General features: G+C 40.6%; 1 long non-coding RNA gene across 1 annotated transcript; it reads left to right on the top strand.

The window, feature by feature from the left end:
* Positions 1 to 283: 283 nt before the first annotated feature.
* LOC309658801 lies at positions 284 to 23,144 on the top strand. Its single transcript, XR_014262400.1, has 3 exons — positions 284 to 621; positions 12,265 to 12,437; positions 22,631 to 23,144. It is a non-coding gene; the product is annotated as an uncharacterized lncRNA (long non-coding RNA).
* The last annotated feature ends 509 nt before the right edge of the window (positions 23,145 to 23,653 follow it).

Genomic DNA, 23,653 nt, shown 5'->3' with positions numbered 1-23,653 from the left:
GCATTTTTTTGAACAGAAGCCAGGATTCTGGCTGTCATACTTAATGAGGAATTATAGTCTTATTATTGGTGGGGGGGGGGGGGTGCCACGGTACGTCAAGGGCGGGAGTCGAACCCGCCACCCCAGGCCCCAAGGGGTCTCCCCGGGTCCCCACTTCGGGCCGGTGGGAGTGGCCGGGGGCAGCCGAAGACTTGCGTGCGTGCGTGCGTGAGAGGGGGCGTGTCCACGGGGCGGGCGGCGCTCGCCACGAGTGAGTGGTTCAGCTCGGCCCCAGCTCGTTGTGCTCGCCTCACACCGGCCGGAGTTGGCAGCAGCGCTGGAGGCCCCGGGCCGGTGACCACAAAGAGGGAGCCGGGGGCCGGACGGGAGCGCGGCGGCGGCGGCGGCGGCGGCGGCGGCGGCGGCGGCGGCGCCAGCTGAGGCCCAGGCCAGGCCCCCTCCCCTCAGCCTCCCGCCGGCCCGCCCGCCTGTCCCGCCCCCGCCGGCGGCGCCCCGCCCCTCCCCTAACCGCCAGACTAGCCTGGTGCGGGGGCCGCGCGCGAAGACATGGGGGAGAAGCTGAGGCTGGAGTCGCCCGTGGGGGCCGAGCCCGCCGTCTACCCGTGGCCGCTGCCGGTCTACGTGAGTGCCGCCCGTCCCCTCTTCCCGGACCCCCGCCCCTCTTCCCCCACGGCGTGCGCTGAGCCCACCGAGAAACGGAGCGACTCGAGTCGCCAGACCCTCTTTGGAGCCCCCCTTCCCGCCCCGCCGTGGTTCTCCGCGGCCGTTCCAGCCCCCGCGCGCAGAGTGGGCAGAGGGGAGCCGGGGCCGGCCGGGGGCGCAGACTCGGCCGCGGGGACCCCGTGCTTCCGAGGGGCGCCCGAGCCGGGCTGCCGTTGGCTCTGTAGGGCTGGGGACCCCGGTCCCCCCGGGCCTGGACTGCCGGCGGGCTTGCCCTTCCGTACTTCATGATCTGACACGTCGGGTTTCTTTTTCCTGACCGGCTTTACCAGACTTTACCTGACCAGCTTTACCAGCGTCCCCTGATAATGTGTTAGATATTCAAGTTTTAGGGCCCGGTCCCAGCCCTATGGAATCAGCAACTCTGGTGGGGCTCAGTGATCTCTGTTATAACAGGCCCTCCAGATGATTTTTATTCACCTTAAAGTTTGAAAATATCTGCATTGTCAGCTGACCAAAGCGTCCACCAGCAGGTGAAGGGGAGTGGCGCCTGCAAAAGATAGGGACTGGCCAAGGCAAGTACAGGAGCATTTACCGCGGTAGTAATGGAGAATGCCTTTTCTCCACTGGTTGGCACAGACTAATATCTGGGAGCAGTGGCAGGGTTATTTAGGATGCTTTACATTTCAGTGTAGAGTGACCGCTGTCCTGGTTTGCCAGGGACTTCCCCTGTGTGAGCACTTAAAATCTCATCCTGGCAAACCCCTTAGCCCTGGGTTTGAAAAGCTTAGGGAATAACCTGAAATTTAGGGGAAACAGGATGTAGGTTTTGGGCAAGTCACAAGTGCTAATTAAAGCTAAGCAAGTATGGACAACATCTAGCCTTCTTTACCCCTTTGCGGGGAGGTAAATCTGATTGGGTGAAAGGACTTATTGTTAAGAGATCTTTGTAGAAACATCCCCTTCTGCTTAGTCCGCTGGTTCTCAGTTCTGGCTAGACATTGGCATCGTCTGAGGAGATTTAAAATGATTTTATTGGTCTAGGATGACCAACCGTCGGTGTGAGGGTTTTTGAAAAGTGCTTCAGATGATTCTAATGTGCAGCCAGATTTAGGTGCCACTGCTTAAGCGTTTGAACCGCTGCTACATATTTTCACCTCATCTTCCTATGAGAATATCCAACTGTAGTTGAGGTTTGTTATTTTTCTTTTTCTTTTTTTAACTGTCTTATTATAAGATTTACTGTCTTAAATAAGATTGAATGTACAGAAAATCCTGCTAGTCCATCTGGTGTAGCTGGATACCCAGAATAATATCGTTAAGATATGTACCACTTAAGTATTGTGACTGGCCTTTTTAAAATTAACATATGCATTAAATTAGTGTTGATAGTATAGATGTCTTTCGAAGTTGTCATGTTGGGGAGCTATACCTCTAATCTGCTGCCATTGCTAAATATCTGGACACCTCTTATTAGGAATTGCTTTTAAAAATCTTTAGGGATTAAAACCAAGATTGCTGTATTATTTGTACTGGGACCACAAAAACCTCACAAAGTTCCCCCGCTGTACCTTCTACTCCCATCTCTAACCCTTGGCAACTTCTAATCTGTTCTCCATCTCCACAGTTTTGTTATTTTAAGAATAATATGTAAACATAATCATGAATTACTTCATCTTCGGAGACTGGCTTTTTAAAATTTTTCGCTCGGCATCATTCCCTTGAAGTTCATTTCAATTTTTGCATATATTAATAATTTGTTCCTTTTTGTTGCTCGGTAGTATTCTATCATAAGATTTTATCACAATTTGTTTCAACATTCACCCATTGAAAGACATTTGGGTAGTTGCCAGTTTTTGGCTATTATAAATAAAACTGCTATGAACATTTATGTGTAAGTTTCTGTGGGAACTTCATTAAGTTTTTGTTTCTTTTGGATAAATGCTCAAGAGGACAATTACTGCATTGTAGGGTGAATCTACTTTTCGGATTAAAAGAGACTGTCAAGCTGTTTCTCAGAGTGGCTAAACCATTTTATATTCCCACCAGTGATGTGATATAATTTTTCTACGTACTCGCCAGCATTTGATGTTGTCACTATACTTTAATTTTAGTTATTCTCTGATATGTCATTATGGTCTTAATTTGCATTTCCCTAATGGCTAACGACGTTGAACATCTTTTCATGTGCTTCTTTGCCATGTGTATATTCTCTTCCATGAAATGTCTGTTCCTGTCTTCTGCCTATTTTCTAGTTGGATTTTTGTAAGTTGTTTGGAGAGTTCTTTGTATATTATAGATACAAGTCATTTGTCTCATATGGGATTTTCAAATATGTTTTCCCACTGTGTAATTTGAGTTTTCATCCACTTAAAAGGATCTTCTATGAAGCATTTTTAACTCATTTTGATGAGATCCAATTTATCAGTTTTTGCTTTTATTGATCATACTTTCGGTGTCAAGTCTAAGAATTATTCACCTAGTTCTAGATGCCAAAGATTTTCTCCTATTTTTTTTTTTCTAAAAATGTCCTGCTTTTACATTTAAGATTATGATCCACTTTGATTTAATTTTTGTGTAAGGTGTGTAAGGTTTAGGTTAAGGTTCATTTTTTATTTGTTTTTGTCGAGGGATGTCCAACTGTTTCAGTACCATTTTTTGAAAAGTCTATTCTTCCTTGATAGCTTTTGCACTGCTGTCAAAAACAAGTTAAATGTATTTATGTCAGTCTCTTTCTGGGTTCTCTGTTCCATTCCATTGATCTATGTATCTAGCCTCCATCATTACTGCAAAATCTTGAAATTGGGTAGATTAATTCCTCCCATTTTAATCTTCCTTTACAAATTGTTTTAGCTATTCTTCAGCCTCTTCTTACCATATAAATCTTAGAATAAGCCTGTCTATAGCCACAAAAACCTTGAGGGCATTTTAAGAGTAATTGTGTTAAGCCTCTTAACTTGGGGAGAATTGACATCTTTATTATGTTGTGTTTTCTAATCCATGAACAAGGTATGTCTCCCTATTTGTTTGGGACTTTAAAAATTTTCTTCATCAGCATTTTGTCATTTTCAGTATAGAGGTCCTATAAATGTCTTATTGGGCTTATATTTAAATATTTATTTAGGTCAGTTGTAAATGGCATCACATATTTTTATTTAAGCTTCTACACATTTGTTATTAATACATAATTTGATAAAATTGTGTTGATCTTGTACTCTAAAACATTTACAAACTAATATTATTTCTCAAGCTCTTTGTGGATTCCTTGGTATTTTCTCCATTTAGATTGTCATCTCATCTTCAGATGCAGACAGTTTTACTTTTCCTTATTCAATATAATAGGATATATTACTATTCAACATTCAGTAGGATATATTCCTTCCTATTCAACATAGTAGGAATAGTCCTTTTATCTTTTAAATAAACTTTTTAAAAACTTAACTTTTGAATTTATGTATTTCTTTATTTTTGCTTTATTTTCTTACTAGAACCTCCAGTAATATATTTAATAAAAGTGGTGAGGGCAGATATCGGTGCCTTGTTTCTGATCTTACAGAGAAAGCATTCAGTCTTTCACAGTTAAATATCATGTCGGTATAGGTTGTAGATCATCTTTATGAGTTTCAGTATGTTCCTTTTCTATTCCTAGTTTGCTTGGAGTTTTCTTTCTTCTTTTTTTAAAATCATGAATGGGGTTGGATTTTGTCAAATGCTTTCTCTGCATTAATGGATAGGATTACATGACTTTTCCCCCTTAATCTATTGGATATGGTGGATTACATTATTTGATTTTCAAATATTTAACCAACTTTGCATAACTGGAATAAATACCATTTGGTTATGGTATATTATTCTTTTTATATATTTCTGGATTTAATTTGCTAATATTTGGCTGAGGATTTTTACAGGCAATTTCATAAAAAATATTGGTCTGTAGTTTTCTTCTTTCTATACTATCCCTGTCTGGTTTTGGTATCAAGGTAATACTGGCTTCATAAAATTAATTAGGAACTGTTCCCTCTACTTCTATTTCTTATCAAGTCATGTAAAATTGGTGTTAATTCTTTAAGTCTTGGGTAAAAGTGAAACATCTAAGCCTGAATATTTCTTCTGGGCGTTTTTAAATGAAAAATCAGTGTTTCTAATGGTTACAGGAAAATTGAGATTATCTATTTCATCTTGGCTGAGTTTCGGTAGTTTTGGGTGTAGAAGCATGGGTCCATTTCATCTACATTTTTGAATTTATAGTGTAGACTTGTTCATAATAACTTGTCCCTTATTAACCTGCAGGATATGTCATGGTATCCCCAGTTGCATTTCTGATATCTGTGATTTGTGCCATCTCTCTTTTTATCTTGATCAGTCTTGCTACATCTTTATTGATAAGATTGTTTATTTCAAAGAACCAGCCTTTTGTTTCATTGATTTTCCCCCCCTATTTTCCTGTTTTCAGTTTCATGGATTTTTGTTTCATCTTTATTATTTCCTTCTTTCTGCTTGTTTAGTGTTTTTTCCTCTTCCGTTTTTACTATTTTAATATAGAAAATTAGATTATTGCTTTGTAATATTTACTTTCCCAATTTAGTGCTATAAACTTCCCTTTCAGCATTGCTTTCACTTCATTCCACAAACTTTGGTCTGTTATGCCTCCATTTTCTTTTATTCTATGCATTTAAAGTTTTTTCCTTGACTTTTTACCCATGAGTTATTTGGAATTGTGATGTTTAGTTTTCATGTGATTGAAGATTTTCCTGTTGTCTTTCTGTTATTGACTTCTAGTCTGATTCCATTATGGCTAGAGAACAGACTCTCTATGATTTTAATTCTTTTAAATCTGCTAATGTTTTTTTATCACCCAGTATATGGTATATGAGTGAATGTTCCATGGACACTTGAATATGTATTCTGCTTTTATTGAGTGTGTTCTTTAAATGTCAGTTATATCCTGTTGATTGATGATGTTTTCAGTTCTTCCATATCCTTGCTGATTTTTCTCTCTGGTAGTTCTATAAATTGCTGTGTTGAAGTCTCAAATAATAATTGTAGATTTAAAATTTTCTCCTTTTACCTTTTTCGGTGTTTGCTTCATGTGTTTTGAAGTTCTTTTGTTTGGTGCACACACATTTAGTATCACTAGGTCATCTAGGTGGATTATTCCTGTTATCTTTATGTAATGACCCTCTTTGCCCCTAATAATTTCCTTTGCTCTGAAATCTACTTTATCTGATATTAATATAACCATTCCTGCTTTTTCTGATTAATGTTCATATGATATATCTTTTTCATCCTTTTACTTTGAACTACCTATATCATGATGTTTAAAGTAAGCTTCTTATAGACAGTATATAGTTGGATCATGCTTGTGATTTTTTTCATCTACTCTTCCAATCTCTGTCTTTGACTTGGTTACTTAGATCATTTGCAGTTAATGTAATTATTGCTATGTTAAAGATTAGGTCTACCATTTTATTTTTTGTTTTGTCTTTTACCTTAGTTTCTGAATCCTATGTTTCTCTTATTTTGCCTTCTTGTGGGTTACTTAAACATTTTTTAATAAGTCCATTTTAATCTAATTTACTTATAATCATTTGTGTATACTGTTTGTATAGTTTTCTTAGTGGTTGCTTTTGGCATTACAGTATACATATGTAACTTATCATAGCCTACTGGAATCAGTGTTTTATTACTTCAAGTGAAGTTTCAAAATTTTACTTCCATTTAGGTCTCTTAATAGTCCCCAGTTTTAAAGTATGATTTTCTGTAGTATTTCCTTTATATACATTGAGAACCACATCAGATGGTGTCATAATTTTTGCTTTGACCATCATATAGGATTTAAGAAACTCATGAAGCTAATGATAGTCTCTTATATTTACCCCATTTGTTTTCACCCATTCCATTGTTCCCCTTTTCTTTCTGAAGTTCCCAGTCTTCTGTTATTGTTTTTTTATGTCTTCATAACAGTAGGTGATATCTGGGCTTTCCAGTGCCATTGGATATGAGTTTCAGGAAACACTGAGCCTGGCTCACTTAATGCTGCTGAGTTGGAGGGTTTGTATATGTTGGGCCTGTTGGCACAGCAGATGCTAGCAGATTAGACTAATGTTGATGGGACTAGTGCCCCAGGAGGATGCATTCCCATTCAGGCTATGCTGCTGCTACAGTTGATCAAATCCCCCTCTACCCCAAGTGTGGGGCAGTGACCTGCTGCTGTCACTGCTTCTTTATTAGGCTGCTTTTGCCTCAGGTGTGTGGTGGGATCCCTTGGAAGCTGCTGCTGCTGTCAATCACAAGGTTAAATTCATTTTAGAAATACTTAACTATAAATATGTAGCCTGGCTCTTGTAGGACCTCTGTATTTGTTTTTTATTGCTTTCATACGAATTACCACAAATTGAGTGACTCAAAACAACGTAAATTTATTACCTTACAAGTCTGACATTGGTCTCAATTGAGTCAAGTAAAAGTGTTGGCAGGATCGACAGATGAATGGATAAAGATGTGGCACATATATACAATGGGATATTAGTCAGCCGGAAATGAAATTGAGTTATTTGTAGTGAGGTGGATTGACCTAGAGACTGTCATACAGAGTGAAGTAAGTCAGAAAGAGAAAAACAAATACCGTATGCTAACACATATCTATGGAATCTAAAAAAAAAAAGAAAAAATGGTTATGAAGAACCTAGGGGCAGGACAGGAATAAAGACTCAGCCATAAAGAATGGACTTGAGGACACAGGGAGGGGGAAGGGTAATCTGGGATGAAGTGAGAGAGTGGCTTGGACATATATACACTACCAAATGTAAAATAGATAGCTAGTGGGAAGCAGCCACAAAGCACAGGGAGATCAGCTCTGTGCTTTGTGTCCACCTAGAGGGGTGGGTTAGGGAAGGGAGGGTGGTAGGGAGACGCAAGAGGGAGGAGATATGGGGATATATGAATATGTATAGCTGATTCACTTTGTTATGAAGCAGAAAGTAACACACCATTGTAAAGCAATTATACTCCAATAAAGATGGTTAAAAAAAAAAAAAGTGTTGGCAGAGCTACATTCTTTTCTGGAGGCTCTTAGGGGTGTTTCTGTTCCCTGGATTTTATCAGCTTCCAGCGGTCACTTGTAGTCCTTGACTCAGAGTCCCCTTTCTCCACCTACAAAACCCAAAATGTTGCATCTCTCTGATTCTGCTTCTATTAGGACATCTCTCTCTTTCTCTTTCTACAGTTGGGAATGATTTTCTGCTTTTACGGACTCATGCAATTAGATTTGTTCCATGAGGTAATCCAGGATAATCTTTCTATCTCAAGGTCTATAACTTCAGTCATATCTGCAAAGTCCTCTTTACCATGTAACGTAACATATTAATAGGTTCTAGGGATTAGGGTGAGGGCATTTTTAGGAGCCATTATGCTGCCTACCACACCCTTAACAAGTGACCTTGAGAAAGTTACTGAGATTTTTAAAGCCTTACTTTCCTCAAACATAAAATGGAAAGAAAGATATCTAGTTAATATCATGAAAGTGAAACAGTATATATGAAATCAACTAATTCAAAAAGTAAGATTTCTTCTTTTTCTTTATGATTTACGTGATTCTCAGAGTTCAGGTACTTGAAGAGTTACTTTTTTTAAAACAGAGCTAAGGAATTTCAGGGTTCAGGTGCTGTAAGATTGTCTGAATTATCTGAGTAACAATTAGCTAAGCACAGGTGTAAAGCATTTGATTTACTCCCTGGTGTTCTTTATCTTCTCATCCCACTAAATCCATATCCCTTGTCTAGCTCCAGCCAGTAGAGTCAGAGCTTGTTTTACTGTTTAACTAAAGTTCAATTTAAATTCTCTCTACATCTCCAGATTCTCAGCCCTGGTTGCATATTACAATCACCTGGGAAGATTTCAAAAAGTACTGATGCCGAATTTCTACCTATCATGGATATTTGAGGAGGGACCTGGCATGAAGTGCTCTAGCTTATGGTTTGTGGAGCCAAATCATAGTCTACACTGAGCCAAATCACTTGCGGTATCACCTCTAAAAAGGAGTTTATCTGTGGTGACTAATGCTCTTCCTTTGTCAGTATGCTTGATTTGTCCCTCTTTGGAGGAAAAAAAAAGGGGGGGGGGAACCCCAGCAGTTTGGCTCCCTGAATTACAACCTGATGCTGTGGAACTAGTGTTGGCTCAGAGCGCACATCTTCGGATACCCATTCTCTCTCCTGCTCCCTTGCGTGAACTTATATCCTCGGGCAGTTTTTCATCCACCACCCTCTTTTGCTTCTAATCTTAGCAAGTAAAGTCTCCCCTGAATGAAACAGCATTTCATGAGACTTGCTGGGAGCATAGGTCTGTTCCAGACCTATCATATGTTAGCTAAAGCAGATATAAGTGATGTGTTTTTGGCATTCATCCTTATGGGTTGGAGAGAGAAGACAGCATTTTATCCTTTTAGGTGTCATCTGACTGGGCAAATGGGCTCTTTCCCTCTGCTGCCTACCATGTCAAAAACTGAGGGTGTTACCTCTAGAAGGTATCTTCTAGGTATCAAAATAGTTCAGATAAGTCAGATTTCTCAGTAAAAGATGGCAAAACTATGGCTTAGGTGGTTAATTTTACATGTCAATTTGTCTGGGCCACCATGCCCAGTTATTTGGTGAAATATTTTTCTGGATATTTCTGTGATGGTGTTTTTGTGTTTTTTAAAATTTTGATTTTTATTTATTAATTTATGCTTTTGGCTGCGTTGGGTCTTTGTTGCTGCACGTGGGCTTTCTCTATTTGCAGCAAGTGAGGGCTACTCTTTGTTGTGGTGTGCGGGCTTCTCATTGCGGTGGCTTCTCTTGTTGCGGAGCATGGGCTCTAGGTGCACGGTCTCAGTAGCTGTGGTGCACGGGCTTAGTTGCTCCACGGCATGTTGGATCTCCCCAGACCAGGGCTCGAACCCATGTCCCCTGTATTAGCAGGCAGACTCTCAACCACTGCGCTACCAGGGAAGCCCAGGTTACTTTTGAACTGCAATCCCCACACTTGTAAAATGACATTAAAAACCACTCTTTCTGTGGGTTCTTAGAATTAATTAAGCAGGTTATGTGTGTAAAGTATCCTGGCACTTGAATGAGTTGTCAGAACCAAGGGCTGCTGGAGACGATGCTTATTATGCCCTAGGTCATCTCCCCTTCTACTGGGCGGCAAGTAAACACAGACACAGTAGTCAATGCTCTGGAAGAAGTGAGTTCTGGTGCTGCAGAGCACAGAATCTTTTTTTTTCTTAATTTAAATTTTATTTTATATTAGAGTATACTTGATTTACAATATTGTGTTAGTTTTAGGTGTACAGCACAGTTATTCAGTTATACATATATCCATTCTTTTTCAGATTCTTTTCCCGTGCAGGTTATTGCAGGATATGGAGTAGAGTTCCCTGTGCTATGCATTAGGTCCTTGTTGATTACCTATTTTATATATAGTCGTGTGTATATGTTAATCCCAAACTCCTAATTTATCCCTCCCCCCCCTTCCCCTTTGCAGAGCACAGAATCTTGGAAGGGAGAGTTCAGGCTTCTTGGAGGAGGTGCCATCCTTTCTAAGGATATATAGAAGCTCCTGGGGTGGCAGGAGGGAGCAGTGGAAGCTCCTGGGGTGGCAGGAGGGAGCAGTGTGTGTCAAAGTTTGAGAAATATAAGAAAATATGGCAAAAGTAAGGTACACGAGTGGAACTCAGGTTTTGGGAAAGAAATGAGCGTTGATACTGGAAACCTACTGGGGCCAAACAGAAAAGGGCCTTCTTTGTCCTGTCAGAAGTTTTAATGTTTATCCTGAAGGCTGTGGGAAACGCTGAACAACAGTGAGATGGACTTCTGGTTTAGAGACTCACTCGGACCTCCATGTGGAAAGCACTTGATGGGGTGCAGGCTGAATTGTAATCTAAGGGTCCCACTTAAGTTGTAAAAGGTTGGACTGGATTTCGGAGATCCGAGAGGGAATGGGTGGGGCCTGGTGACCAGTTAGAAAAGGGAGGGCAGCAAGCGTGGGTGACAGTTTATAGCTGCATCTTTTTGTGAGATACACAGCACAGTAGGAAGGGATTGGGGCTGGGGAAAGGATCTTACTTCATCTTCAGTGCTTTTGGGGGGCCTGGTAGACAGGTCTGGGCCCAAGGTACAGATCTGGGCTTTTTGGGAGGACAGGTGTTTGAAGGCATGGGAGAGACTTAGGTTACCCACAAGAAGGTCCAAAGAGTCATAGGTGTGAGAGCTTTTTCAGTGGGTATATTGAGGATGCTTATAAGCTGAAAGAAAGTAGCCAGCAGAGGAAGGGTGTGAAGATCTAGGAGAGGAAATGATTGCTCATTTGTTTTCAAAAAGCTGAATACTTATTGTGTGCCTGGCCCTTTTCTAGGATCTGGGGTTCACACCGTGTGTTATCTCTTCTGCAAGGACAGTTCAACTCATCCCCTGGTGAAGAGAAGTCAGATTATTCTTTGCATCCCATTCAGGTGTAGGAACTGTTCTGTCCCTCTGAAGGGACTTTACTTAACCAGAGTAATAAGTTAGAAATCAAAAGAAATTCGAGCTGGAAGGGACCTTAAAGGCCACTGTACTTAATGTTGCCTAATATTTTACCTTGATTGTAAGAAAAATTTATTGCAGAGCCCATTCTCTTCAGAGTTCCTTCACTGAACTTTCTTTGTGTTTTTCATCCAGTGGGTCTAGCTTGTAGATTTTGGCCTCCTCGTAAATTTGCTTCTTCATCCACATTACATTTTTCCCGGACTATGGCAGAAGCTCCTGGGTGGTTTCGCGGCCCCTGGACTCAGTTCCTCTAAGTTCATCTGCCTACTCGGGTTGAGTGATCTTCTAACATGAAAAGATACGCCTAAAATAATGCTGCTAATGACTTGCCCACACAGAGTTAGTGCGTACTAGCCGCCCAGCGTGTGCTCTGCCCAGAGGCGTGTAGTCTGAACTGTGCTTGGCCAAGCCTCCTGGGGCTCTTTGGCCCTGAGGAAGGGGAGCTTTTTGTGATCACTCCCTTTACCTAATCAGTCCTTCAGCAGCGGGGCGCCTTTTTCTAATCAGCGGAGGCACCCTTACTCAGCCTGTGGTAGCCCCAGGGCTCATCACCTGTGGGATACAAGCCATGCTCTCTCCCAGGCTTGCTTCGACCAACATCTCTATTTTCTGTCCCTTCTCACACTTGGACCCCCCCCCCCCCGGCGTTTAGTCATCCCCACCTGCAGTATTTACAGTGCCCAGCAGGTGTCAGGCTTCAGTGTCTTTGCAGAGGTGTTCCCTCTGCAGTTACTGCACCTCCTCCTCCACCTCTGCAGAGCCTCAGCTTTCTCGATTGTACTTCAGGGTTATCATGAAGCCATCACTTAGATATAACTTTTTGCCGCCATAGGAACCTCTGTGCATAAAGGTTATGGTTCTTTATCTCATGTGATTGAAATTTTGAGTTTATACATGTCCCTCCTTAACGAGGCTTTAAGGGCAGGAGTCGTTTCTAATCCTTAGCACAGAGCAGATGCTTTTTTTTCTTTTTAGATGCTTTTTAATGATGATAAAATGTACGGTTTAAATCACTCATTTTACAATAATTTTGCTTTAGGTTGTGACAGAAATAAAGTTTCCAGAAGTTGTGTTCCTGCAATAAGAAATAAAGATGTGACCTTCCAGTTGTGTAAAGCTCACGAATGCTGTGTAAGTGCGTCGGGTGCAATAAGGAACCTGGAGCTAAATGGGCTAGTTCTGAGAGAGAGAGACTTAACTATGTTAACAAAGGTAAGCCTTCATTGTGTCCTGCCAACATTTGATAGTTGCTTTTGGGGCAAACTAAACGGGTAAAATTTTAAACTGTTCTCCCCATTAAAGGGATTGAATAAATAGGCCACTTTGGTGCACCTGTGTCTTGCGAATTGTCCAATTGGAGATGGAGGTTTAGAAAGTGAGTTTCAGTCTTGTTTAAGTCTCTTCCCATCAGACTGGTCTCGTGATTTCCTACACGCCATGTTACTTCCTGTCTACCTTTTCTTGGTGGTGTTCATGCCTGGATTGTCTCCTGTACCTGCTCAAACCTTGGTCCATTCTCATTTGTACCATGGAAGTTTGTCATGCTGGATGCTGTCAGAACGAATTTTACTTAAGTTTGTGTTAAGCCGCAAAGCACACATTTTGTATAATTTCTGTTTTTTGTGTTTGTTTATATTTTTATGGTTTCTCTTCAAGAAATATTATGAGAAGGGAAATAGCAAGATGTAAAGAGCAAAAAAGTCATCATTCTCTTTAAATTGTTAGAACATGTATCTGCAATCATAATTATAATGCACTGTGGTATGTGTTAAAATAGGAAATATATGTAATGTCCCGTAGGAGCAGCAGAGTCAGTGGTGTTAGTGGGGGTGTGTCACGGAAGTAATCACAAAGCAGGTGACTGTTGGTTGGGGTCCTGAAACATTAGTGTGTGTTCCCTGTGTCCAGTAGTGGTCTGGAGGGGTCAGGAAGCCTGCCTTTCAGTTTGAGGGAACAGAGGGTTTGAGGTCCTCTCTCTTCTATTGCTCCAGTATACTGCATAGCAGCTAATAAAATACTGGGTTTATAGTTGACATTTAAATCGCTGATTGATCATCAAGATTGGGATGTATCATTGGAAATGAAAATAGGAAGAGTCTTATGCTTTTTAGGTTTTTCTTTTTTTTTCCTATGTCTCAGAAGGCTCTTTGACGGGAGACTTTTTATTCTCCCATACAATTCCATGAATACTTTTACCCTGGCACTTATTTTAATGGCATTTTCAATTTATAAATGTCTTTGAAACACATATTGTAAACTATTTGAGGGTAATGACCATGGCCATTGGTGGCACATCTTAAATGTGCATCGTGTTAAGTTTTTTTTTTTTAAATTTTATTTATTTATTTATTTATTTATTTATGGCTGTGTTGGATCTTCGTTTCTCTGCGAGGGCTTTCTCTAGTTGTGGCAAGCGGGGGCCACTCTTCATCGCGGTGCGCGGGCCTCTCACTATCGCGGCCTCTCTCTCTGCGGAGCACAGGCTCCAGACGCGCAGGCTCAGTAATTGTGGCTCACGGGCCCATTTGCTCCGTGGCATGCGGGATCTTCCCGGACCAGGGCTCGAACCCGTGTCCCCTGCATTGGCAGGCAGATTCTCAACCACTGCGCCACCAGGGAAGCCCCATCGTGTTAAGTTTTGAGTGTCATGTGGTCTACCATCAGTGCTTCCCTCTTTCACCCAGTTTTCTTCCTCATTTCCTTCTCCAAATTTGTCTCATTTTTCTACTTTCCCTTTTGCTTCTCTATTCTTGCTTTCTCTTTCCCATTGCATCTGTCATTCTTCTTCTCCTTCTCCTTCTGACTTCATTATGGCCAACCGAAGCCTTTTCTAGTCTGTTCTCTATCTTCCTTGCCTCTTTATTGCCATCCACAAACTCTTACAGAATATTCTTGGTTGACTCCCTTACTTCCTAGCATACCCATGTACTTCATGATCACTTTAGAACATTGAAAAGGGTCGGAATGTTTAAAAATAGGTAATTCTAATCAGTCTTCTTTCACCTCTGGTATAAGACTCTTCTTCCTCAATCTGACCATTCTCCAATCTAGAAGTACTCCAGCTCATTGGTCCTCCTTACCCCCATGTTTAGGCCAAAGAACTTGTGAAACCTTAGCCCTGTTTAATACTTGAATTTATCAAAACATAAGAGAGCTAATTCTGCCTAAGGGCACCAAAGAAGAATAAAGATGCCACAGATAAACGTTTAGTCCAGATTTATAATGGACTCTAAGTGCCTAGTTGAGTGCTGACCATTAACTCACTTGAACAACAGGGAGCTCATGACAGAAACTAACATGTTAATTGTATAGACACTTCACCATTCCTCAATGTAGCTGATAAACTGCATCCAGTTAGCTTAAATAACATGAATGATGAATTTCCCTGTGTATATAAATTGGGAGTTTGTAAAGTTATCTTTTTCCCTTTGTACAACTACTGACTACCACCTCGCTTCGTCACGGCAATAGAAAATGATGACTAAGAAACACATTGTCTCTGGGCTTCCCTGGTGGCGCAGTGGTTGAGAATCTGCCTGCTAATGCAGGGGACACGGGTTCAAGCCCTGGTGTGGGAAGATCCCACATGCCGGGGAGCAACTGGGCCCGTGAGCCACAACTGCTGAGCCTGCGCGTCTGGACCCTGTGCTCCGCAGCGAGAGAGGCCACTATAGTGAGAGGCCCGCGCACCACGATGAAGAGTGGTCCCCGCTTGCCACAACTAGAGAAAGCCCTCGCACAGAAACGAAGACCCTACGCAGCCAAAAATAAATTAATTAATTAATAAAAAAAAAAAAACAAAAACAAAACCACATTGTCTCAGTATCAGTGGACATAATGTCTTAGTATTCTACAAAAATCTCTAAATTCTTAATCTAAAAGATATATCTGCCAATATCTTATATCCTTATCCTTTGTTAGTATAAATATCCAATCTATGAACGTCTCAGTTTCCTTACTTAGAATATGAGGTGGATAGATTTGCTAATATCTAGGGACCTTTCCAATTTTAACATTCCCTGGTTCTAAGGGCTGAGCCAAATACAGTGGCTCCTGAATCATTAACCTCGCTCACGATGAAAGTTATCAGCAAGATCTGCATGCAAGAGATCAAATATTCATATCCGTATATACTGTAGCACATTGACTTTTACAGAACTCAAAGTAACACAACATAGTTACATTCATAGACTTAAGGTCACTGTGGTATACTTTACAGTTTTTCTTTTCCCTAGGAAGGAAATGTAGATCCCTGGGAAGGGATTTCTTTCTCTGCTTTTTAGTAGTGTAAGCCTTTATTATCTCTTGGATCCTAAAAATGGGGAGGGTTTTGGCAGGTGGAGCTTAGGAGAGACCCATCAGGTGGCAGGGACAACATGAGAAAGGGCAGAAGGAAGAATGGATTTTGAGAAGGACCTGATATCTTACATGATGAGAGCAGCGTTTCACAATGTCTGTCCTGCACAACACTGGTTTTAGATGATGTTGATGTAGTTACAAGACAGAAGCATATGGGAAGAGCCGTACTCTACATCCCGGCATGAAATTCAGGTTTCACTTTGTTACATTACGTACTCTGAAAAGTTTTGGAGGAAGGAAGTGATTTCATTTTTTTAATTCAGTCTTACTCACAGTTACTTGAGAAACCTATATTCAGCTGATGGGACTGTATTTTGTGAAAGGCCAATCGAGAAATGCTGAGATGGAGCTTAAGATATTTCTGTGTGGGGACAGGCATGTGATTATTTTTCTTATAATTCTTTACTGTTTGTCCTAACAGTTGTTACTTTGCAGGGTTTTGTTTTGTTTTGTTTTGTTTTTTACATCTTTATTGGAGTATAATTGCTTTACAGTGTTGTGTTAGTTTCTGCTGTATAACAAAGTGTATCAGCTGTATGTATACATATATCCCCAGGTTTCAGTTTTAAGCCTTCTGTTTTTACCTGAGTCATTGGGCCTCTTAGAAAGCTCAACAATTCTGCGGTCTTCATCTCTTATGTAGTTTCCAGAAGCTCCTGGCACTTACCAGTATTTCCTCTTGATTCTTTTCCTCCGACTTCAAACTTCTTACGATTCTGAGCTGATTGTTTTCTCAGCCTCTAGTGTCAAAACCAGCCACGTCGCTCATGTTCATTGTCTCAGATACAAGGTGCAATATTTCCCACGTTTATGTGTGTCAAAATATAAGTCGGGGATTGATACATAGCATATGCTCAATAACAATTGTATTTCCTTTTTTTCTTTGTTCAAAGGTATCCAAACACTGGCCAAGTTCTTAAATTGAAAGTAGAGTGATCTAATTTATTCAGCTCATCCAACCATCAATATTGAACATTTGTCTTTTTTGTTACACATATTTCTTGTATTCCAGTCGTGACGTTCTAGAGCACAGTGAGCACATGTATAACTTATTACTGTATTACTACCTTGGCTGTTCCTTGACCAAAATTTACTTCATACAGCTGACAGCCTAATTAACCTACTAGAGTTTTTTTTAATGTATGCATACAAACCATAAACACCAGTTGCATTGCTAATAACTGAATTTTTACATCTCTAGGCACCCATGTATCCAACACCAGGTCAAGGTATTATAAAATATTTGTAACACCCTACAAGGTTCTCTGTTACTTCTTTCTGTTCCATACTCCCCCAGGGCAACACCCAAGCTGACCTCTTTCACCATATATGACATACAGGGCATCACACAGTGTGTATTCTTTGGTATCTGGCCTTTGGTTACATATCATTATATCAGTAGTTTATTCTTTTATTGTGTTTTCTTGATTTTTTAAACCTAGACATTCATACAGTGTCAAAGTACCACCGATTTCTTAATATTATTATGCTGACCTCCATCTTCAGAGGCTTTCCACAGTCTTCCATCTGTCTTTCCACCTACTTTCTCTTCCGTCTAATGATGTTTCATTTAACCAACCTCAGTCAGCCTTTCCCCCATATTCCCCAACACGTAGCACTCCTGTGTTCAGCCAGTTTTGTTCCCTATTCCATAAGCCCTTTGTGCCATTGCTGACACTGTGCCTGTGCCCTGCCCGGAAGGCCTGTTCCCTACCCTCTATATACTTGTTCAAGACTCAGTTTAAATGCTGCCTGTTCTAAGAAGTCTTCTCAGAAGAAGCCAGTGCTTTTTGGAATCCTTCTTTAATGAAATCCCATAGCAAGTGTCATCTGTCCTCCCTGATCTGGTAATTAATTATCCATTGTTCCTATCATATAGTGTTTGTTTTTCTTATGTGCTGTTATTATTTATTGAAGCAGATTATAGTGACTTGAACCAGGAACTGGGTCATTTTCCTCTTCATTTTAGTGCAAGTTTCTGTGACATGAAGTTAAACTCCTTTTCCCTCACTTCCCATTCACCCACTTGTTAAACACAAAGTACAAGTGAAACTTATTGGTTAACAGGTTTTTGTGGTCCTTGGTTCTGGTCCCTAGGTCTAAGCTGTGCTTCTGTAGTGCTAATTTGACTGATTTCTTATTGTCACATAACTCAGGAATTAACTAAATCATTACAAATTTAGATACATATAAGATATTATAAGAAAACCAGTGGATGTCACAAGTTTAGGCCTGGGGGAGAGTGTTGTATGAGTCCTAGTTTGGTGGGGCTCACACTGCATGATCGCGCCTTCCAGTATTCCATTGTAAGTAAGAAAGAGGTATGCAAATATATGCTTAACATTTAACAGTGTTGATAAAAAAGAGAGGAGAGAAAGGGATGACAGGTACTTTGAGGGCTTTTTGGAATTCATGAACAATTATGATTGGATGGGGAAAAAGAAAAACCGAGGGCTAACCTCCCGCAGGTGAGCTCAGGAAAGAGAGAAGGGCTCATCTGGTATGCAGGTAGAGAGGTTTGACCTACAGAATCTTAGAAAACCTCAACAATCTGAGCAGTGATGGCAAGAGGCAAACTAAAGGGATAACAAAAGTCTGCAAAAGTCTCGCACCAAGAGCTTTGGCATGGTGTTCATCATCTCGCTAATCCTAACATGCAGACATTTATGAGAGTAAAGTCAGGTCTTTGCCAGAGTGGGTTCCTTATTTGGGCAACTGGGTCAAATGAAGAAAGGCAAATGTAGGCTGCCGGAGTAAATAAGGAGGGGAAAAACAAAACGAACGAGACCTATCATTCATCAGTGGTTTCCCCCCAATATTCTTAGCCTCCACCTTATCTCCATCTTACTGGTAACACAGGAACTAGACTGAACAGTCAGGTCAAAGGTCTCTACAGAAACGGAGGTAATATAGAAAATAAGAAAATAAAACATGAAATTGTAGATTTTCTTCCTAGGGGTAATTGAGATGATAGTTGAATAATAACATAAGATCAGGTGAAGTCTAAAGACATTTTAGAAAAGCTGGATAAAGTAAGAAAACATCTGTTCGCTGGCATCTGAATGTTAGAGAGACACCAAGACATGTGGGCCAAGTTCTGGAGAGAAGGGAAACACAGACGCAAGCTTGACATTTGGTGCAGCTTTTCTCCTTGGGGCATTTGCTGATTCAAATCTTACAGACTAGGAGCTGAAAAGCCAAGGAGTTCAAAAGACTCTAACCACAGAAGCCAAACGGCAAGAGCTCAAGCTAAAGGCAACAACTAATGGAATGACAAGCTAAGTGTATCTTTAGTCTCACAGGGCTGCGGAAACCATTACATTTAAAGCCTAACAAATACATGGGTAGTTGGGAATAGGGAGAATCCAAACGCTCATATGGTAATCCCAAAGGGCAACACCCGTAGAGGAAGGACAAGACAGAAATAGAGCAACCTTCACACAGACTGAAAAACAGCTTTGAATGAGCTCAAACTGAGAATGGACTAAGGTTTCCAGTCCCTAGAGTAACTGTCTGCCATGGGCAAAAGGAAATCTTTTCAAGAGAACGATAACGACATCCAGAATGTGGAGGTATCTTTATAGTTTCCTAAAATAAGTTAAGCCCAATTTTAATATAAAAAAATAATTTGATATACCAAGAAAAAGACTAAATGATCCAAAGCTCAAAAAAAAAAAAAAAAAAAGAACAAGAAAGAAAGAAAGAAAGAAGACAATATAAATAGACAAAGGAGGACAAGAGTTACCAGGCATTGGTTAAAAAAAAACCAAAACAACTATGATTAAACAAAGAAAATAGACACATGGCAAATAAGCATATGAAAAGATGCTACACATTCCATGTCATCAGGGAATTTTAAATTAGAACAATAATGAGATACCACTACACACCTATTCAAATGGCTAAAATCCAAATACTGAAATACCAAAGTTGTTGACGATGCAGAACAACTCGAATTCTCATTTGTTGCTAGCAGGATACTTGGCAGTTTCTTACAGAACTAAACATACTTTTACCATACAGTGATCTAGTAATCATGCTCTTTGGTATTTACCCATAGGAACTGAAAAGTTATGTCCACATAAAATCCTGCACGTGGATGTTTATAACAGTTTCTTTCATAATTGCCAAAACTTGAAATCAACCAAGATGTTTTTCAATAGGTGAATGGATAAACAAGCTATTGTGTATCCGTACAAAGGAATAGCATTCAGCAATAAAAAGAAAAGGCTATGAAGCCATGAAAAGGCATGGAAGAAGCTTAAATGCATATTGCTAAGTGAAAAAAAGCCAATCTGCAAAGGCTACATGCATATTATATGATTGGAGCTATATGAAATTTAGGAAAAGGCAAAAGTGTGGAGACAATCAAAAGATCAGTGGTTGCCAGAGGTTGTGGGGAGGGAGAAAAGGATGGGTGAAGCCCGGAATTGTAAAGGCAGAGAAACTCCTGTGTATGGTTCTGTAATGGTGGATACAGGTTATTGCACATTTGTCAAAAATCATATAATGTACAAAACAAAGAGTGAAGTGTAAAGTAAAGCATGGACATTAGTTAGTAATAATGTATCAATATTGGTTCATTAACTATAACAAATATATTATGCTAATGTAAGATGTTAATAATAGGGGAAACTGGGTTGAGAGGTAAGGAAGTATGAGAACTCTGTCCTTTCTGCTTAATTTTTCTGTAAGCCAGAAACAGCTCCAAAATAGTCTGTTAATTTAAAAAACAAATGTAGACCTGCATACAAAACTTGCACGTAAATCCAACCACAGCAGCATTATTCATAAAAGCCCCAAAGAGGAAATAACCCAAATGGCCATTTACTGTGAATGATCAATGAAACACAGTAATATCCACACCATGGAATATTATTCAGCCATAAAAAGAAATCAAGTACTGATACATGCTACAACATAGATGAACCTTGAAAACATGCTAAGTAATTGTATGATTCCATTTGTATGCAATGTCCAGACTAGGCAAATCTGTAGAGACAAAGTATATTAGTGGCTGCCTAGGGTTCGGAGAAGTGGGGGAGTGAGTGACTTATAGTAGATTATTTTGGGGGGGGGGATGGATGAAAGTTTTACAATTGATTGTGGTGGTAGATGCATAACACATTAAATTGTACACTTTAAATAATATGGAAAGTAAATTATATGTCACTGAAACTATTATTTAAAATTATGATTTTACAGAAATTCAGTCCTTAACTATTATGTATCTATCTATCTAGCTATCTATCAATCTATCTATCTCTCTATCTGTCTATCTATCCATCTATCTCTCTATCTGTCTATCTATCCATCTATCTATCTATCTATCTATCTCTCTGTCTATCTGTCTGTCTATCTATCTATCTGTGTGTCTATCTATCTCTCTATCTCTATCTCTCTGTCTATCTCTATCTATCTATCTATGTCTCTTTCTATCTATCTGTCTATGTCTCTCTCTCTTCTCTGTCTATCTATCTGCCTATCTCTCTGTCTCTCTCTATCTCTCTGTCTCTATCTGTCTTTCTATGTATCTGTCTATCTATCTGTCTGTCTACATATCTCTATCTCTCTATCATCTATCTGTCTATCTATCTATCATCTCTCTATGTATCTATCTATCTATGTATCTATCTATCTATATCTACCTGTCTACCCATCTATCCTTATGTATAGAACAGTAACAATGGCTTATAAGTCACTTCCCTACATTATTTTATCCTTCCAAAACTCTTGAGAGGTCAGTAGGCCATAGGAAAAGCACTGAGTTCACTGGAACACTTGAAGGTTGAATTAACTGTTTGTGATCACTCAATCAGTAAATGGTGATGCAGGGAATTCCACACACATCTTCTCTGTCCTCCTTTCCTCCTTCCCTCCCTCCTACTTGCTGACTCTATTCCAGCCACATTATTTACTGATTCTTCCCTGAGGACACTGGCATCCTTCCTCTGGGCCTTGCAGAGGTTATTCCCATGATCTGGAATGCTTTTCCCTCAGATGTCTGACTCATCTGCCTCCCTCTAGACTGTTCAAATTCCACCTTCCCAGTAAAACTTATCCTGTCTACCGTTGAAGTTGAAAGCCTTGCTCCTCTCTGCCCACAATCTCACCTCACCATATACTGCTTAATCTCCATAGCATTTATTCCTGTCGAACCTACCAGAGAATGTACATGGGTTTCTGTTCTCCCCTCCAACTGGAAGATAGGCTGCACAGACTCAGGAATTTTGCCATTATTAAACCTAGTGGAGGCCCAGCAGAACTCTAGGGTCAGCCAGAACTGGGCACAATTATAACTCTCGTGATTTGATATTTTAGTGGGTTAGCTCAGAGCCAAGCCAGTTATTAAAGAGGATCTTTTCTGCTGTTTTAAGCAGCATGGTACATTTGAGGTCAACTTAAATTTTCAGTAATTACAGAGCAGGTATGAACTTTTCCTTTGTTTCTCCAGACACATGAACCCGGATGCCAAATCCATCCTCTCTGGGTGTAGTGGGAATGTATGAAGATGACTGGCCTAAGTCTCAATTGAATAAAAAGATGCCCCAAAAGACATTTCAGCATTTTCAAAAAGTTCAGTCATAAAGTGTGGTTCCTTATCACACATCAGGGATTATCTAGCCTCCAGTGTGGTTTTTGTTTTTTGCAGTAAAAATGTGTCATTTTATATTTTAAATTTGCATTATGAAAATAAGTCTGTACACGAAGTAATTAATACATATCTAATGAATATGAATCATGTCAATTTGGTCATGGTATTTAAAGTTGGCTTTGGCTTTGAAGTATTTTTAAATTCATAGAAAATATTGAACTTCTAATAAAATAAATAAAACATTGTAATAATTGATATTAATAATCAACTTCAAAATTTCTTTGTCTGTATTTTCTGTTCAATTTTAAAAGAGAAGTCACTTTCAGTAGTGTTCCCAAGTGAGTGATTGCACCTTCTATGATTTGAAAAAAGATCCGATTGCCATTAGCTGTTCTTAAGTGCTGAACATAACTGAGAGAAATTGTAACAAGACACTCTCTGTCACTGGCAGGAAATCCATCTCCGTCCTTTGCGGGGGCAGTCCCGAGCTCATGTTTTAACGGACGCGAATGCAAACCGTGGTTCTCACGTGACTTTCTGAAGAGCCCCCGCAGCAGGCCCAGGTACCTTGAGTGGACTAAGTCTCACTTTATGGCAGTGGCATCAGATGGTGGCTACAGAAGGTTGCCGACGTCCCTGTGTGCTCTGACAGGCTCTGCAGACCGGGGGACGAAAGGACCAAGGAACTCTGACCGCCCTCGGGAATCCCAAGTGACTGGAGGGACACCGCGTCAGGGCCCCAGGCAGTGTCGCCCACTGTTCCGGAGGCGGGCGGAGGCTCCGCAGCTTCATTTCGTCCCGTCCCTTCCAGTATTTAAAATTATTGTCAAGATGCTGGGTTAACTCAGGCAGGTCTACAAAGGCGTCCCAAGCAGCAAACATGTCTGTGATGAACAATGAAAGAGATTTGGGATTTGGGGATGCTGCAGGTATTTCTGTCAAAAACTGGCATCACCACAGGCAAGTCCTGTTGCTTCTCTTCATCAGTCTGAGAAAAACATTCTTCTGAGATACGTGCGGCCCACTCAATGCACTGCTCCACGGGTCGGCAGGGATTGGACACATCAGCACACTTAATCAGTCAGGGTGAGTCACCCCAACTCTCCCTCCTCTGGACCTTAGTTCCTCCTGATTGTCACTCGTTACACTGAAAACAGATTTCAGGAGTCAGCACGTGCAGCCATAATGTGTGCCTAATTCCACATCCCAGTCACTGGGACACAGAATTTTGGTGTCTTAAGTCTGGCTCCCACATCACCACTCACATGTGTCAGTTCTTCCTCTACAGCTGAGTCAGTGAGTAAAGACACATAAACAGAAGCAGATTAATACGAACAAGGTTTTATTGACATATATATATGTACATAAAGCTGGGAAAGAGAAAGGCCCATTGAGGCAAATGCATAGGGGGAGAGGAAGCATCTGAAAACAGCAGTGGGCATCCTGCCAGTTCCAAGTCTAGGGAAAACTTGGG

This window comes from Balaenoptera physalus (genome assembly GCF_965194825.1).
Source record: "Balaenoptera physalus genome assembly, chromosome: 3".
Taxonomy (NCBI): Eukaryota; Metazoa; Chordata; class Mammalia; order Artiodactyla; family Balaenopteridae; genus Balaenoptera; species Balaenoptera physalus.
This window is presented reverse-complemented; position numbering and strand designations above follow the sequence as displayed.